This window comes from Mastigoproctus giganteus, chromosome 3 (assembly GCF_048544385.1).
Source record: "Mastigoproctus giganteus isolate SK-2022 chromosome 3, ASM4854438v1, whole genome shotgun sequence".
Lineage (NCBI taxonomy): Eukaryota > Metazoa > Arthropoda > Arachnida > Uropygi > Thelyphonidae > Mastigoproctus > Mastigoproctus giganteus.
The window spans coordinates 191121047-191138288 of NC_143577.1; the positions used below are offsets into that span (position 1 = coordinate 191121047).

At 41.9% G+C, this 17242-nt stretch overlaps 1 protein-coding gene across 1 annotated transcript in view; it reads left to right on the forward strand.

The window, feature by feature from the left end:
- Positions 1 to 17242, forward strand: part of LOC150088521 (vitamin D 25-hydroxylase-like) — a 76013-nt gene that overhangs the window by 1321 nt on the left and 57450 nt on the right. The window lies entirely within an intron of this gene.

The window sequence follows — 17242 nt, forward strand, 5'->3', positions numbered from 1 at the left end:
ATGTTCCCTGTAAATTTATCTCTCTCATTCCCATCTTCCTTTAAGTTTCCTCCTAATTTTAGGATTCCTGTATTCTAGCACACCATGCGGATATCTCTCCTAATATCTCTCTTTGCCTTCACTTTTCTTTCACTCCTCTGGTGTCTATCTTCGCCTCCACACGGGCCGCCTATAGTCTTCCTGTGCAAGAGCATCAATGACCCGAAAATAGATCTTACCACTGATCCTTCCTTCTCTGGGATCCTTTGCCATGAACGAATGTTGGGCCTGGTGATCATGTCTCCCAGAAACTAAGAAATAAGTTGAACAACATAACAATTCTGTCACCGTATAGCTCACAGTGTGCACATAGATTTCAACATCACATGACTACTCTCTGCGGATTTGTAGGAAACAACTAGAAACAAAATAGAGATATACATGTCTACCTGCAACTCAATTCAACACACCGAGCTAAACATTGACTTTTACCAGTTTTCTCAGATGGCTTGAAGTCGGACTAAAGTGAAGTCAGAATCATGTATACGATCTACTTCAATATCTTTCAAGACGCTATTACTCCCTACAACCGTTAGCCTTCCTGGCAACCTCGAAAATAGTTCAACCCTGTTTTTGGGGCAGTTTTTGTACCCAACGATCTAATTCATCCCACAGATTCTCTGTAGGATGATTGAAGTTAGAATTCTAGGCGGGCCAGTCAAACTTTTCGATATTCATATCCTCAAATCTAGATAAAAAATTATTGCCCAGGGCTTCTAGACAGACCTCGCCATTCATAGTTTTGTACAAAACAATTAATGGTCCATGAAAAGAACCAATACTATCATGCTACTCCACCAAATTCCATTGTGGCGATCTGCCACACCCAGTCACGACTGTAGGAGTTGCAGATCATGTACGTGACTTAAATTACTGAAACTCGAAAACACAGTTTTCGATTGTTCCGACGACGGCGAGCCTTATGCCATGCTAGACGGCGTCTTCCATTAGTCGAATGACTAATGGAAGACGCCGATTATTGACTCGTAGACGGTTGCTTGATCATCCGAAACAATGGCATACAAAGACATTGTGCAGTTTGCTTCTGAAACATCATTAGGCGATCTGAACTTGGAACTCAGTTCACTTTCTTTCCCTTCCCTTGGCAGAGGATGGTTACTCTGTACCCACCCCCCCTGCAATCCCCTATCTTCACCTGGTGAGGCATGGGCCTGCTGCACCGACTTTTGGGGTATCTTCAGTATTGACCATATATTTCTGTCTTTCACCCTCCAGTCTTCAGTCTCCCTTCCCTCTCTAGCCAACTTGCGACTAGCGTTTCCCCCTTGCCAAAACTAAACAAGCCTCACACTAAAATAAAAATAAATAAATAAATAAATAAAATAAAGAAATGAACTCAACCCGCATAACTTATATCACTTTCGGCCTGACCCAATTTCTAGCGTTTCTTTCCTCCCCTCCACTTTTTTTTTTTTTAGGTCCCAGCCACTGAAACCTCAGGAAATTAGGTGGCAGGACCTGCCAGAGTAAATAATAAATTTCTAAAATACTGGTGTACCTGGTCTGCCTCCACGGGGTATAGTATGGGCAACGGTGGGTCTCATTTGAGACCCAAAGGCTAAAAGACCAGAAGAACAACGGTACAAAACATTACACACCACAATATCCACACACTTTTAAACCTCTGGCCTCTACAGTGTTCTGTATCACACCACAATGTATATTACGTGGAGATGGGGGAAACCCCTGGTGCCGTTATACCCTAAAAACACTATACACTATACTATACGAACTTGTCCTACTGGTGTGTATAGACACTAGAGCGTTCTTGGAAACTATTGCAAATGGAGCGCTAGTGAAACTCCAGAACTTTGCAGCCTTTCAAAACCTTACCCATCTCGGGGGAAAAAACAAAATCCATTATCCTCAAATGCAAACTACAAATTATAAGACCATTTACAATGAAATTAAACTTCACTCCCATCCGACTGTACACAGAGGTTAAGTACTTAGGTATTTACATTGACTTGAGTCTTACTTTCCATAACCACCTGAAATATCTAGCCACCAAAATCCAGCAGTATGCCGCCATGATCAGGAGGGTGAGCAGAGCCGACTGGGGCCTGAAGTACAAAGCTCTAACCCTCATATACAAAGCAGTCTATGTGTGTGTACCTCCACCTGATACGGACAAGCTACACTAGCAAGAAACAAATGGAAACTGAATACAATTCAGAAGTTCATGCTACTATCAATTAGCAGGGCGTGCCGCACTGTTAGCACGGCCCCTTTGAATGTCTTACCGAATGTCAGCCACTATCTAGAAGTAGTCAGGCGAGGCCTATTCTACCACCTTAGGAAAGGAACACCAGCCGAAACAGTAAATCTCCAGTTGGATCTTGCAAATGACCACAAGACAGGTTGGTGGTGTAGATGTTTATCGGCATAAGGGCAACTTGGGCCAAAATGTGCCTATTCTAGTATTTGGATAGATGCTGGAGAATTATTTATTTTATATTAGAAATATTCATATAGTCTGGTTTGTTTAATATAAGCAAAGAGCTCGTCCAGATTATGCGTATTAAGGCTGGGACCCTCAACCACCAGTATACCACTTTCCGAGTTTCCACAGTTTGCAGCACATGAGTGCACACGACGGATTCCAACGATGTAACCCTGGTACCAAGGTATGGCCGTTATATCCCAGTGATGCTAATCTGGAAGGCCAGCAGCATCACTGGGAGGTCCCTTCACCACGTACCGGTGCCCACGTAGAGGTGACTCTGACAGAAACCAGACATTACACTTTTTCTGGCTTTTACAGAGATTCTGTACTTCTTCACAAAGTACCATGGGGCAAATGTGGGAAAGCGCAGGTGGCGCCTTTCACAAAACACTATGCCACAATGCAGCATCCTGCTCACTCTACTGGTGCTGATGTTGTTGTTGTTATTTGGTTTTTAGGAGCATTAGCAACTAAGGCTATATTGCACCGGGGATATGCGGTGGTCATTCCCTGACCTTTCCGCATCCTCCGTATTTGGTGGTGACGGGCTCGAACCCCGGTCTAATCAAGAAGCGTACGCACTGCTGCTCCTTCCCACCTGGCTACGGAGGCGCCACTGGTGCTGATATCTATCTTAATCCTCTCACAGAAGGCGTGTCTGTTCTGCGACTATATTAACCTGTGTTCCAAGCTGGCGACATTTTACAGGGCTCTCCTCTCATGTTCCATCAGCTTCGGAGGTTTTCTGAGTAGTTTCTTAACGATTTCACCATAGGTCCACTTTCATTGGAAGATGAAAGTGGACCTAGTGGAAAAAAGGACCTACATCCTAACGGGTCACGGGGCTTTCAATGGAAAGCTTACAGCATTAGGAATAGTGGAGGATCCGCGTTGTACTTGCGGGGAACAAGAAAGCTGGGTGCACATTATGTTTGAGTGTGCCCAATACGAAGACCTTAGATGCAGACTAATAACTAGAGTTCACTGTCTACCGAGGGATCTTGAGTCACATCTACTAGATGCACAAGAGGAATATTTTGCCTTAACTGATTTTTCCCAGGGATTATTTACCAGGCGCCAAACACTAACCGCCATATACAGAAGACCTTAAAGAAATGAGACAAAACAAACCTGCAAATAGCAGCGAGATGAAACAGAGGAGCCGACTATACAGACCTTGGACTGAGTACAAAATGAACTGGGAAAAGACAAGTGACAATATATTGTCTAACCACAAGAGTCATGATTACCGCCAATGAAAGCGAAAAAAAAAAAAAAAAAAAAAAACACCTTTAAATAGTTGTGACATCAGAACAAAGGGACACTGCCCCCAGACCTTGCAGCATAGACCCACTATATATTGACAAAAGGTAGTGTGAGGACTATCAAACATCACGGAAGGGATAAAACCCCATAATGACAGCCAGTAGACTTGATTATGACCCCAAGATAATGCCAGAAAATAGGACCCAGACCACATGCAGTCTGGAAGGATGACATCCCAGATTTAACCCCCTATTGGTGTCCCACCTAGGTGAGACTCAACGGCCAGCTTTTTAGGGCCTGCAAACTGATGGAGACGACATACGGTGGCACCCTCCCGCCGGAACAGCCTATTGGCGACCCAAATCCGCACTCTCTTGAGCGGATCTTTCTTTCCAAACTGCTGGGGAGGAGAGGCTTGCCTCCCCAATTTTCTCACTCTGGTGGGGCACGGGCATGCCTCACTACCTGCAGGGGCTATCTACTCTGTCGGCCCCTTATTTCCAACTTCTTCCCCCCAGTCTTCATCCTTCCCCCAAACTTTTGTCTTGCGCAGCGTTTAGCCCTACATTTCAAAATCAAAAGAGAACATCAAAATTCTTGCCCGAACCTATTTGGTTTTTAAAACTCACTCACCGGACAGCCCCACGTCGCGCACTTATTAATACTAACTTGCTAAATATCACTAATATCAACCTCGATTTATTTATTTATTATAATTATTATTATTTATTTATTATTATTTTTTTTTATCCTAGCCACTGAAATCCCAGGCAAGTAAGTAGCAACACTAGCCAGAGTACAAATATTGGTAACACCCGGCCGGCCTCCCTGTGGCGGGTATTGGTAACGTCGGGTCTCACTAGGGGCCCGGCGGCTAACAGGCCGGATGAACAATGGGCACAACAAACTACACAGTACATCTCCCACACACTTTTAAATTTCTGGCTTGTCCGATACAGAGAACATACGCGGAGATGGGAGAAATCCCAGGTGCCGTCAGACCCCGAACATACCTAATACCTAATAATTTCATTGGAAGATGCACGAATATGTGGTTACAGTGCCTACTAGTTTATGAAAAATGTACTCATTAGAAGAACTACTACAGCGGATCTTAGGGTGAGAAAAATTTGCTTATTTACTGGGAACTTTTTTTTTGCAGGTTATTTACGTTTTCTATCTAACGGTATATTCTTTTTTGCCAGACCGTACTAGTCACCACGTGGCTGATAGCAGGGCTATAAAGAGGCGCCCATTATACTGTGCCAACTACCAAAAAGTCACAAGATCTGTACACAGGGGCTGCCCACAGGTGTTACTCCTTTGCAACATGGTGCCTCGACGAGCTCCTAAACCTGGACCTGGGGGCTGATCGGAGCCCAGGCCTTTGTGGACGACCTTATTCTTACCATTGAGGCTCACTCAAGAGCCCAACTGGAAACCACCACAAACCAAGCTCTACAGAAACTACAACACTGGGCTACAAGAAACCAGTTAAAAATTTCATTGACGAAAACCACATCCATTCTACTAAAAGGAACAATGCAAATACGGCGTCCAACCCAAATTAAAATCGAAGGTGTAACCATTAAACTTGCCAAATAAATGGAATATTTAGCAGTTATCCTAGACAAAAACTTATCCTTTCTACATCACCTAACAATATATAAGGACGAAGATAAAACGTTACTCGGCGAGGGTTAGGAGGAAAGACTGGGGATTAAAAAACCAACATTAATGTTGTATTATAAGGCAACCTTCTTCCCTGTGATAACTTATGTTGCGGCAGCGTGGTATAGAAAAACGACGCTTGCAGTCAATATGAGAACTCTGGATATGATACAAAGCACCATTTTATTAACAACCACATGAGCATGCAGAACAGTAAGCACAATGGGCTTGCAGGTGCTTGCTTGAGCGCTCCCTCTCGATTTTGAGGATATAAAAGTTGGCTTGATCTTCCTGCACGCCAGTAGGGTCGCTGCCACCTTCCAGGATTTCGTGACTCACCCAGCGAGTAGTACAAAAACAGAAAAGGTCCGATTACAGGCCTACCTTCTCCGAGAGTGGCAACAAAGATAAGACGGACCGATACCATAGCCGCTAGGGGGATGATTGTGTCCGGCTGTCTGTATGATATGCTCCGTAAACTTTTCTTGTTTTGTGTGTTTTTTATTTAAAGTATTAAGTTCCTATTAGTGCCACCACATAAGGATAGGCCCTTGGATTGCCAGGTGCAAGTACTTTATTATTTGAACGGACAACAGATAAGTATTAAATGAATTTCTGCATGTTCATTCCGCTACTCCATACAAGCGCTTTCAGCCATTATCTTGTAGTTCAACTTATAGATGTGTCCAACAGACACTTGACCTTGACCAGGCATTAGAGTTTTGCCTAGCCGCTCTGTTCTTCCCTCCCTACTTAGTCCCCTGCTCCCTGTGGATTTCAATGCAGGGCAACTAAGGCGACCGGCTGGTCACAGTGCCTATTGCTTGCTAAACCACAACTGTGGTGATATTAAATTATCTAGTAAAACTACAGTAACTGAATTCAATATGACAAATACTACCTCCTGTCAAAATTCTAACGTCTGCACCATCTGTGGGACCAGCTCTGACCCCATTGTCCAATGTATTGAGTGCAAACAATTAATATGCAATGACTGTACCCATTCTGACCTGAAAAAATTAAATAAAAGTCGGCGGAAATCATTCTGTTGTGATAGATGTCGACTCAGAAATTCTCAGAAAAGCCCTATAACTGTTGCAACGCCAAACAGCACGGAACCTGAGTCACTTTCCTCCTCTTCGGCTAACAAAGTTGAAATGCCGTACTCTAGTACATTTGAGACAAATATCATGCCAATAACTAGAAATACCGACTCTGAATCGTACATGGATGAAGCCTCTAATCCTTCTTTGTTGTCGCATCAAATCTCAGATGCATCAACTCAAACACATATATCTGTGCTGTCAGAAGATCTCAGCGCTAACTCCTTCCCTACGGAAACTCTGAATCCAACCTTTGGTATTCTGCAATCAACTGAATTCCAGGAACTACTCTTTAACACTATGCAGAAAATCCTCATTCAAACTCATCTAATCAGCGCACCTCATACTGCAAACTCTGAAATTCTCCTGGATTCTAATACACTCAATGAAGGAAACAGCGAGCTATACACGGAGATTTGTGGTATAAAAACAATATTAGCTAATCAACAGGCTGAAATTTCTGACATTAACGCCCAAATTAAAAATCTCACATCAGTTATGTCTTGCCACTTAAGGGAAGCTAGGAAGAATTCTGAACCTACTCTCGACACCAATGGGCTCAAAGTGAATACGAATTCTTCATTAACTGACGATGCCCTCAGTACTGAGACCAGATCTTCACCTTCCACCGGCCTCAATAGTTATACTGCTGCAAATATTAATTTGCCCAAGCCTGCTAACATTCATGATTCAAGTCATTCAACTGAGCAATTTATTGCCAAACAGACTCTGTTAGATGATTCTTCTGATGTAAACAGAACCACTCCTCCCACCTACTCTCCTCTGCGGAACAGTTCTGTCTGTACTTCTATTTCACAAGCTCAGAGTCACCAAGCGGAATCCTCTTCAACATCAGTTAAGGCAACATATGCAAAAATAACTGCTGCCACATCTAATGAGGTCTGCAAACCTGTCTGTAGATCTGCCGCCACAGTGAGTAAACCTGTTTCTGATTGCCAGTCTCAAATATCGCACCAAAAATCAAAACAGAACAAACCGTCAGAAAATATTAAAGCATCTATATCTCAAGGTACTTTCTCCAAGCTTCCAGCCATAACTCATCAAACACAGAATGTAACTACTGCAGAAAAATCTCAGTTACTCAAACACAAGTATAATATCACAATTATTCCCACAAAAGACCGAATTTTTCTTTCTAGACTTGGACCCTCCACTAAATCTGAAGATCTTATCAACCTAATTAAAGAAGAATATGGTTTCGGAGTAGATGTCCGTTCTCTGAAGACACGATGTCCCGCCTACTCATCTTTTATAATAACATGCCATCCATCACAAACAGAAAAAGTGTTGAATCTAAGATCCCTTTTATCAGGGGCTCTAGTAAAACGCTTCACGGACAGACCATCAAGGGAGTCCAAAATCTCCTCTCCACCGGCACAGCAATCAGATACCCTGCTATCTACACATACTACGTTCTCCTCTCGTCATAGAATCCCCAGATCCCAACTGTTCAGTGTTTACCTTCAGAATTGCAGGAGTATAATTAGCAACCTAAACCACTTCAGAGCAATCCAAGGCTCACATATTTACGACATTTACCTGCTCACTGAAACCTGGCTCTCCATTGATATTGATGATCAGGAGATTATAGATGGACAATATACAATCCATAAAAAGGACAGAGGATCTCGTGGAGGCGGAGTAGCTATTATACATTCTAACCATGTACTCTGTGAAACTGCATCAAATTTCACAAATATTGAATCAGTATACTACCTTCTTCATCTTGGCAAGTTAAAGGTTTTAATAGTATTGCTTTATTTTCCACCTCCCTTAACTAATATAGACCTCCAGTACTTAGAAAGCTCGCTGGAATCAATCTTCCCACTAATTCAATCTGCCGACATAGCAATGGTTTTGGGTGACTTTAACTGTCAAATGGCCAATTTAGAATCTTCTTCTCCATCACTGCAGACTAGGGCTCTCTTTAATATGCTTCACAGCTATGGTCTGGAACAAATTTGCAACTTTCCAACCAGAGAAAATGCCTACCTCGACCTAATATTTTCCTCTACTCATATAGATGTTCACACCGACAACCCCATATTTCACTCGGATCATTCACCAATTACTTTTGACATCACAGTGACTTCTCATAACTTCAAATGCAACTCCCGTACTCCTCGATTCAATTTCAGAAAGGCTGACTGGCCTCTGCTCAACCTAGCTCTAAGAAACGTAGACAAGCAGCTCGCTGACGCTATGGATGACATCGATGTGCTCACCAACAACCTGATTAACTGTGTCCATTCAGTTATATCTGACATTGTTCCTCAATCCCATCTTACCGCACGCTCTACCTACCCGCACTGGTATAATAGTGAACTAATACGTAAAATTAAATCCAAAGAATTCTACAGAAACAAATATAAGCAAACAGGTGACAGTCAATACTATGAAATATTCAGTCAACTCCGCAAAGAAGTGAAAACTCTCATATTAAACTCCTACAACATGTATACAGAGTCAGTTCAGGATAGTCTGCTTACTCACAGAGATATCAAACCATTCTGGAATTTCATGAAGCATAAGAACATAACCAGTAGAAAGTTACAACTCCGAAACGCAGATGGAATTCTCTTATCTGACGAATTCAGTATTGCTCAAGAGTTTGCCAAACACTTTTCTAGAATTCAAACAAATGATACATTGAGACCTGCCTCATTTCCTGACTTCACACCTGTTAAAGATGATATCCTCATTAATCTCTTTATCACTGATGAAGATTTAAACTCGGCATTAAAAAGCATGAAAAATGACTATACTAGAGGCCCAGATGACATTCCAGGCCTATTTTGGAAAAGGACTGTCACTACATTGAAACCCCTCATACTGCGGATCTTCAACCTGTCTCTCAGGCTGGGGAAGTATCCTAAGCACTTTAAGCAGGTCAATATAGTTCCTATTTTCAAAAAAGGTGATAAAAATGACGTATGCGATTACAGACCCATAACCTTGCAAAACAGCCTGGCTAAACTCTTCGACACAGCAGTGCACAAACATCTCTTCGAATTCTTCAAGCCTTTTATCGATCAGAATCAACATGGTTTCTGCAGTGGCAAGTCAGTAGTCACAAATTTACTTCCTTTCTGGCAATACACCTCTGAAGCTCTTGATAACCACCTACAAGTTGATGCAGTCTGCACAGACATATCTAAGGCATTTGATAAAGTCCCGCACGAACAACTTCTGGAAAAACTTAAGCTATATGGCATCCGTGACCCTTTGCTCTCATGGCTACGCAGCTATATTACGCATCGTTCCTTGAGCGTTATCATCGATCAAGTGAACTCAGACTGTTTTATACCACTAAGCGGAGTACCACAAGGCTCTCCCTTAGGTCCTCTTCTCTTCATTGTTTTCGTAAATGATCTTCCTTCTTTCATCTACACCTCCAATGTTCAAGTTGCTCTCTATGCAGATGATCTTAAGATCTACTCAGCAGTGAAGGAGACTACCGATTCTCAACAACTTCAATGTGCTCTCAATAAATTCTCTCTGTTGCTATCTCTGAATGGCTTGTCTGCTAACCCCTCGAAGTGCAAAGTTATCTCTTTCTCATCTTGCAGATCTCCACAACTAATGAATACGGAGTATAGTATTAACTCTGTGATCATCGAAAGGTGTGACCAAGTTAACGACTTAGGGATTCTCTTTTCCAGCAGTGCTAAATTCGATGCCCATGTCCTTAAAATCACCAGCAAAGCATTCAAAACACTGGGATTCATCAAACGGAACACATACAAGTTCAAAAACTACAGATATGCGGTTATCCTTTATAAAACTATTGTTCTGCCAATCCTTGAATTCAGTTCACCCATCTGGAATCCTCACACAAAGACTTTAACTAACAAAATTGAAGCAGTCCAAAAAAACTTTATCCGTTACCTTACGTACCGCAATCCTCTATTCTATCACTCAGTGTATTATGAATCGCTGTGTGATTACTTTCATCTGAGGCCTCTGTGCACTAGAAGAGTTACTGCTGACATCGCCCTCCTAGCCAAAGTAATCACTGGAATTTATGAAGCATCTGATATCCTGAGTAAAATAAACTTCAATGCTCCCTGTAGACAAGTCAGGAACCTTACACCGTTTCGCCTTGACTCTGCCAACACGGACTTAATGAAGTTCAGTCCACTGAACAGAATCAGCAAATCAGCAAATGACTCTCGCATTGACTTCTTTGACAACTCCCAATCACTGATGAACTCCATCCACAAGTTTGCCTCTTCACTTAAACTGCAAAGTGACTAGCTCACATCTAATTATTGTAGCTTTTTATTTGTTATATTATTTTTCTATTCTCTAACGGATTAATTATTACTTGTTTTACCGGTAACTTAACTTAATACAATCCACTTTTGTACATATGCTTTTATTGTTTGAATCTATATCAATGTTTATCGTCCTGTAGGATTTCACATTATTGTTATTATGTTTATTGATCTGATCTCAGATACACTGTTAATGGTTACCTGTTGTGTATCTTTTTATTAATAAAATAAAAAATAAAAATAAAAAATAAAATACAACAAAAGTAGAAATCACACCAAAATTCCTCCCCGATGTCAACAAAATATACCCCAAGCAACCGGCCTGGTACTTTCCGGGGAAGCACTTTTCGCTACTTACTCGTCAGGCCCCTTTAAGGAGAAGCTGCTCGGGTTCGGCTTTGTTTAGGACCCCAACTGCACGTGTGAGGAAGTCGAGAACTGGAACCACTTGGTCATCGAGTGCCAGAATACGAAGATCTCAGAGGCATCCTGATCACAAAGATACCCTACCTTCCGAAAGGACTAGAACCCTCCTTCATTGACATAGAAGAGTTATACAGAGCACTTTCTCAATATGCACAGGACCTCTTCGAGAGGAGAAGACTGATAATTACTATAAATCGTGTCTGATGAAAGACCACCACAAGTTAAACTGTACAAGACTATAAAATACCATCCTATGGAGTTACTACAGGAAAAACCCTTAGACCAGAAATCAAAAAACACAAGGATGGAGCTTACCCCATGAGCGACTGTAGTGAAATCGACTCGACACTGAAGAAAAGAGATTTAACGCAGCGCAGCTGCGAAACGCTATTTGGCGACTTGAAGATTTCATTTCATTTCAATTATTTACACGCACAAAGTTTATGTACAATTCCAAGCTAAATATACAATTAATTAGGTCTCGCGCTAGGTGGCGGTGAACAGTGAGTTATTGAATTCAGTGCTCCGTTAAAATATTCAAATATCAAAGTAAACCTAAAAGGATTATACACGAATTACATATTGACAGAGAGCTTATGATGATCTGAATCTGGATATAGAGTCCGCTAAAGGAATCCTGGACAGGTAATATGTTAATATTTAATTTTTAGGCATATGTGCTTCGGTGTTTTGTTGTAATGAGCAGTCAGTCTATAGTTGACTCAGCAGCGGAATGCAGCAATAGTCGCTTAAGACAATACGGTGCTTACAAGGTCAAGGACTACGTCACGTGGCGACAAAGTTAGGGATTAAACCCTCCCCACCCCGACTGAACTTTTCTTCTATTATTCTCACAGGCAATAAGTTGCTTTGCTGTGAGATATTTTAGGAATCTGTGGCCTTTTGTGTGCCTTAAGGGACAAACTTTAGCTGGAAGACATCTGAAGCGGATATAATTAAACTGCATTTAGTTCGTGTGTTTTCTTTAACCCGCTTAAACCTACACATGGATGACAAACAACTTCCTAATACTGAGGAGTTTCTTCCGCCAGTATCTACGGCTGAAAGTTCTGGGTTATTAAATCCACAAGTTGCCCTCGAGGGAGCGGATGATTCTGAGTCTTCGCAAGATGAAACTTTTCGTCGGAAATCTCTTTCCACTGAGCAGATGGAATTGGATGGCTCATTGCAGGACTCTGCAACACAAAAAACACTGGCTAAAAATATACAGTCAGAGTTGGATAGTGATATCGCAAAGGGGGAGCCAACGAATGACAAGTTGGATACAGGCTCCGAAGATGAATTGAACTTACAAACAAAGCTAAATGAAATGGACGCACCTGTCATTCTGGGTACCATATCGAAACTGCATAATGATTTTTCTGGGTTTTTCTCCCAAGAGGGAAACAAGATTACTAAAACAGCTGGTAACATCCTAAGAGAAAAGTGGCATAATTTGGAAACCGTGACAATGTCACTTCTCATTGAAAACGAAAAACTAAAGGCGCTTAATCAGGAGGTACAAAACAGAACAGATCTCCTTGATAGAATTATAAATACCTGCCCGGCATTCGTGATGAATTCAGATACGGCCAGACAAGAGAAATCAAAGGATCTGATGGGATCCGAGGTTATCGATTCTCAGCGGATAAGGGAGCCACACCTATCATGTCCAGAACCTAATCATTCTGAGTTACTACCTGCTTCTCCTGTTCCTAGATCATATGCAGACACTGTTCGAATATCGGTACAAAAGACTGGACAACCGAAAGTTAAAACTGATAATGTTATTATTCTTCGAGCTTCAGACACCAGTGGGTGCAAAACAAGTGGCGATGTTAAAAATCTCATTACTAAGACCCTCAAGTCTGATCTTAAGACTGTTAAAATTAAGTCCCTACGCATGATACGAAATAAAGGAGTTATTGTAGAAACTGCTACCAAGACAGACTTAGAAAATTTATCTGCCTCTGTGTCTCTTACTTCGGCTGGCACCTCTCTCGGTCGCCCTCGCATGGGATGTGTCTCTTACTTCGGCTGGCACCTCTCTCGGTCGCCCTCGCATGGAAAACCCCTCTTTGCTTCTTTACGACATTCCAAAAGATTTAACTAAAGAAGAAATAATCGAAAATCTTCATGTGAAAAACTTGGCTAACTATGGATTTTCCTTAGAGGAATGTAAACAGGAAATTGCTCTCAGATTTAATACACGTGCAAGATCGGCGTCACTTGTGAATTGGGTAATAAGCTTCCCGCCAAGAATGTACAAACGCCTTCTGTCCCAAGAAAGGATTTTCTTATCTTGGAGTTCTCACAAATTCCGTCGGTTTACAATTGTAACCAAGTGTTACCTCTGCTTAGGATATGGGCACACTACACAGTTTTGTTCCCACGAATCCCCTTCGTGCGGTCACTGTGCCCGCAGTGGTCATGTTTTCTCTGAGTGCCCTCATAAGGAAGAGGCGGCTTGCTGCGTAAACTGCAAGCGACGTAAACGGGAGTACAGCCATTCTGTAAAGGACAGTGAATGTCCTGAATATAAAAGAGCATTAGAAACCGCAAGAATAAGGACCGCTTATGAGTAATTTGACTCATTACTCTGTACATAATGTAAACAACACTACCTCTCTAAACGGTTCTACACCAGTTTCGTCTGTGAGGGAGAAAGACCGTCTGAGGATTATGCAGATAAATGGGCAGCGATCTCGGGCAGTAGCTGACGAGATCAGGCTTTCTGCCGAGACAAATTGTATCGACATTGTCGTTATACAAGAGCCTTATTTTGCACGCGTCCAGTCTGGACCACAGTCTAAAATCCTGGGTTACTCGTTAAAAATGAGAATAATACAACCCGTTGACCAGAATCCCAAATCTTGTATATTAATTCTTAATAACTCTTTAGACATCACGGTTCTTCATGGATTTTGCACTCAGTTCTCTACCTGCGTTCTTGTCACACACTCCGAAATGAATTTTTACTTAATTTCTCTCTACTGCCCTCCATCGGAGGACTTTAATCACTCTCTTGCTTACCTAGAGACTGTCATAAATACTTTGGGACCGAACAGCAATATATTGATCACATCGGACGTCAACGCAAAATCAAACTTTTGGCACAGCTCTTCTACAGATGCACGTGGCCTTCTCTTGGAGGAGTTGATAATTAATCATTGTGTTTCAATTCACAACAAGCCTAATCACCCTCATACTTTCTCAAGTTATGCAGGAGAATCTAATATAGATATAACGATGAAAAACTCTCACTTCGATTTGCGGCTTACTGACTGGACCGTGTATACGAACTGGTGCACCAGTGACCATAGAGTCATCTATTATATGCTTTCCCCTGATTCTACCGTTCAATCTTCACACACTTTCTCACAGCCAGAATTAATAAGATTTTCCATCAAAAGCATTGACTGGAATGCTTTTGACTCTTCCATTCTTCTGGACCTTGACGAACAGAAACTTGCTTCTTTTGAAACCTCACCTATTTCTCATCAAGTGAACTATATTCAAAATGCTATAATAAAAGCGTCATATAAATCTTCTAGAAAAAAGAGGGTTAACCAGAAGACGTGCTCATGGTGGACGCAGGAGTTATCGCAGTTAAGAAGGGAAGTTCATCGAGCCCGTAGGTACTACCAAAGGCATAGAGACTGGCCCCAAGCCGACGTTAATCGTTTTTACCAGCAGTATTCTTCTTTGAGGAAAAGCTACGTGAAGGCCATTGCCTCTCGAAAGCCTGAAACGTGATGAATTTCGTTCACACCTCTGGAAATGCTAACCCTTGGGGTCTTCTATACAAGATTGTAAGAGGAAAAACCTCTAGTTCTAACATATTTGGCTCAATTGTGGCAGACTCCGTGGAAACACTGAACTGGCATGATTCTACAAATGCAATCTTAGATGCTCTTTTTCCGTTGGATGATCCTACCTCAGACTTACCTATTCATTCTAAAATCCGATCAGACAATGAATTTTGTGTGTCCTCAACAACCACCGAACCTTTTACGTTGGATGAATTGCAGGCTGTCTCCCATAAAGTTAATGTTCAGAAGTGCCCAGGACTAGATCTTATAGAAAACATTTTTATCATCAGAGTCTTGAAATTAAAACCTTACGTTCTTCTAAACTTATTCAACAGATGCCTTCAGGAAGAAACTTTTCGGGAAATTTGGAAGGTCGCTCTAGTTAAGTTGATCAGAAAGCCGGATAAGCCTCCTGGAGCGGCTAGATCGTACAGGCCGATCGCTCTGCTGGCTAACTTGGGTAAATTGCTAGAGCGACTAATGGCCATTAGATTGAATGCCCTACGGGTAGAACAGGATCTGCTTTCAAGAAGTCAATATGGGTCCTGTCCAGGACGTTCCTACGAGGATGCTCTTGTGGACTTTGTCTCTTCAGTTCAAACCTCGGTACATAAATATACCCTGGCCGTTTTCATCGACTTCGAGGGTGCCTTCGACTCCCTTTGGTGGGAGAACGTCCTGGAGCGTCTGCGATCGGCTAGGTGCTCCAACCACCTTTACCTTTTAATCCGCAATTACTTTGCCAATAGAACCATAATAGTCAAGGCTAAACATAGCCAAGTATCTAGAGGGTGCCCACAAGGCTCTATATTGGGTCCTTTTACATGGAACATGGTGCTGCAGCAGTGGCTCTCCCGATCTTTCGGTAACGTCAAAATAATAGCGTATGCAGACGATCTCACCACCTTGGTAAATGGTAACTTTAGGGCCGATCTTGAAAATACCGCAAATTTTGTTCCCCGGGATCTCTACGATTGGACTGTGGCCAATAAGCTTAAAATCAGCTTGTCAAAAACAAAGATGATGATTCTTGGATCAAAGTTGGATATCACTCGCCCTCCGTTGGTGAAGATCAACAACATTCGTCTCCCCATAGTTAAAAAGTACAAGGTTCTAGAAGTGGTAATTGATTCCAGTCTCAATTTTATTCCTCATTTGACAAACTTATCATCTAAAATACGTAGATTTACTGGTGCAATTGTTAGGGTGTCCCGTGTTGAATGGGGGCTCTCCAGAAAAACTTTAAGGATTTATTACAATGCAGTTTTCCTCCCTCTAATCACGTATGCTGCCGGTGCATGGTTTCACAGGGCACGGCTCAAACACTTCATTACAAAACTCGCCTCATTGCAGAGAACCATTTTGCGGTGTTTAGTTAAGGCATGCAGGACAGTCTCGACGCAAGCTCTGCAAGTACTAGCCGGAACATTACCTTTAGACTTGCAAGTTACTTATAGAGGCTTTTTATACAGACTGAAAAGGCAGATTGAGACCGAATTTCTTGGAATAACCATCAACCTTCAAGATGATGCTAAAAGAGAAAGAAGGAGACTGTGGAACGAGTTAGTAAACATTTGGCAGTCTCGATGGGATACAGCTCCCGTTGGTGCAACAACGAGAAAATTTATATCACAAGTTTAATTTCTCCTTGATAAACGTGTTCGATTGTGGTTCTGCATGGACATATTCACATCGTACCTGTTGACAGGACATGGATCGATGAACCAGAGTCTTCTTAGGTTCAATTTATCACAAACAGACCTCTGTTCGTGTGGATCACCAGAGAGTTGGGATCACATCTTGTTTCACTGCTCCCTGTATGACGATCTCAGACTTCCTCTTCATGCACTTACTAATTTTCAATCAGGACAGGAGTCGTCTCTGCTTCAAAGCTCGGAGTCATTTCAGATTCTTCAGGCTTTCGCTCAAGGCGTATTTCTTCGAAGGCGTTCAGTGTCGACAGATCTCAACAGGATGCAGCACAACGGTCCTGCTGATGCATAGCTGGTTAGATCTCCTTTAATAATACATAAACTCAAATCCTGAAGAAATGAAATTTTCCTCGGCCTGCAGACAAAATTAAGTGCTTTCTTCCTTTTTTTTTTTTTTTAATTTTATTTATTTATTTTTATTATTTTTTTTTATTTTTGTATTTATATT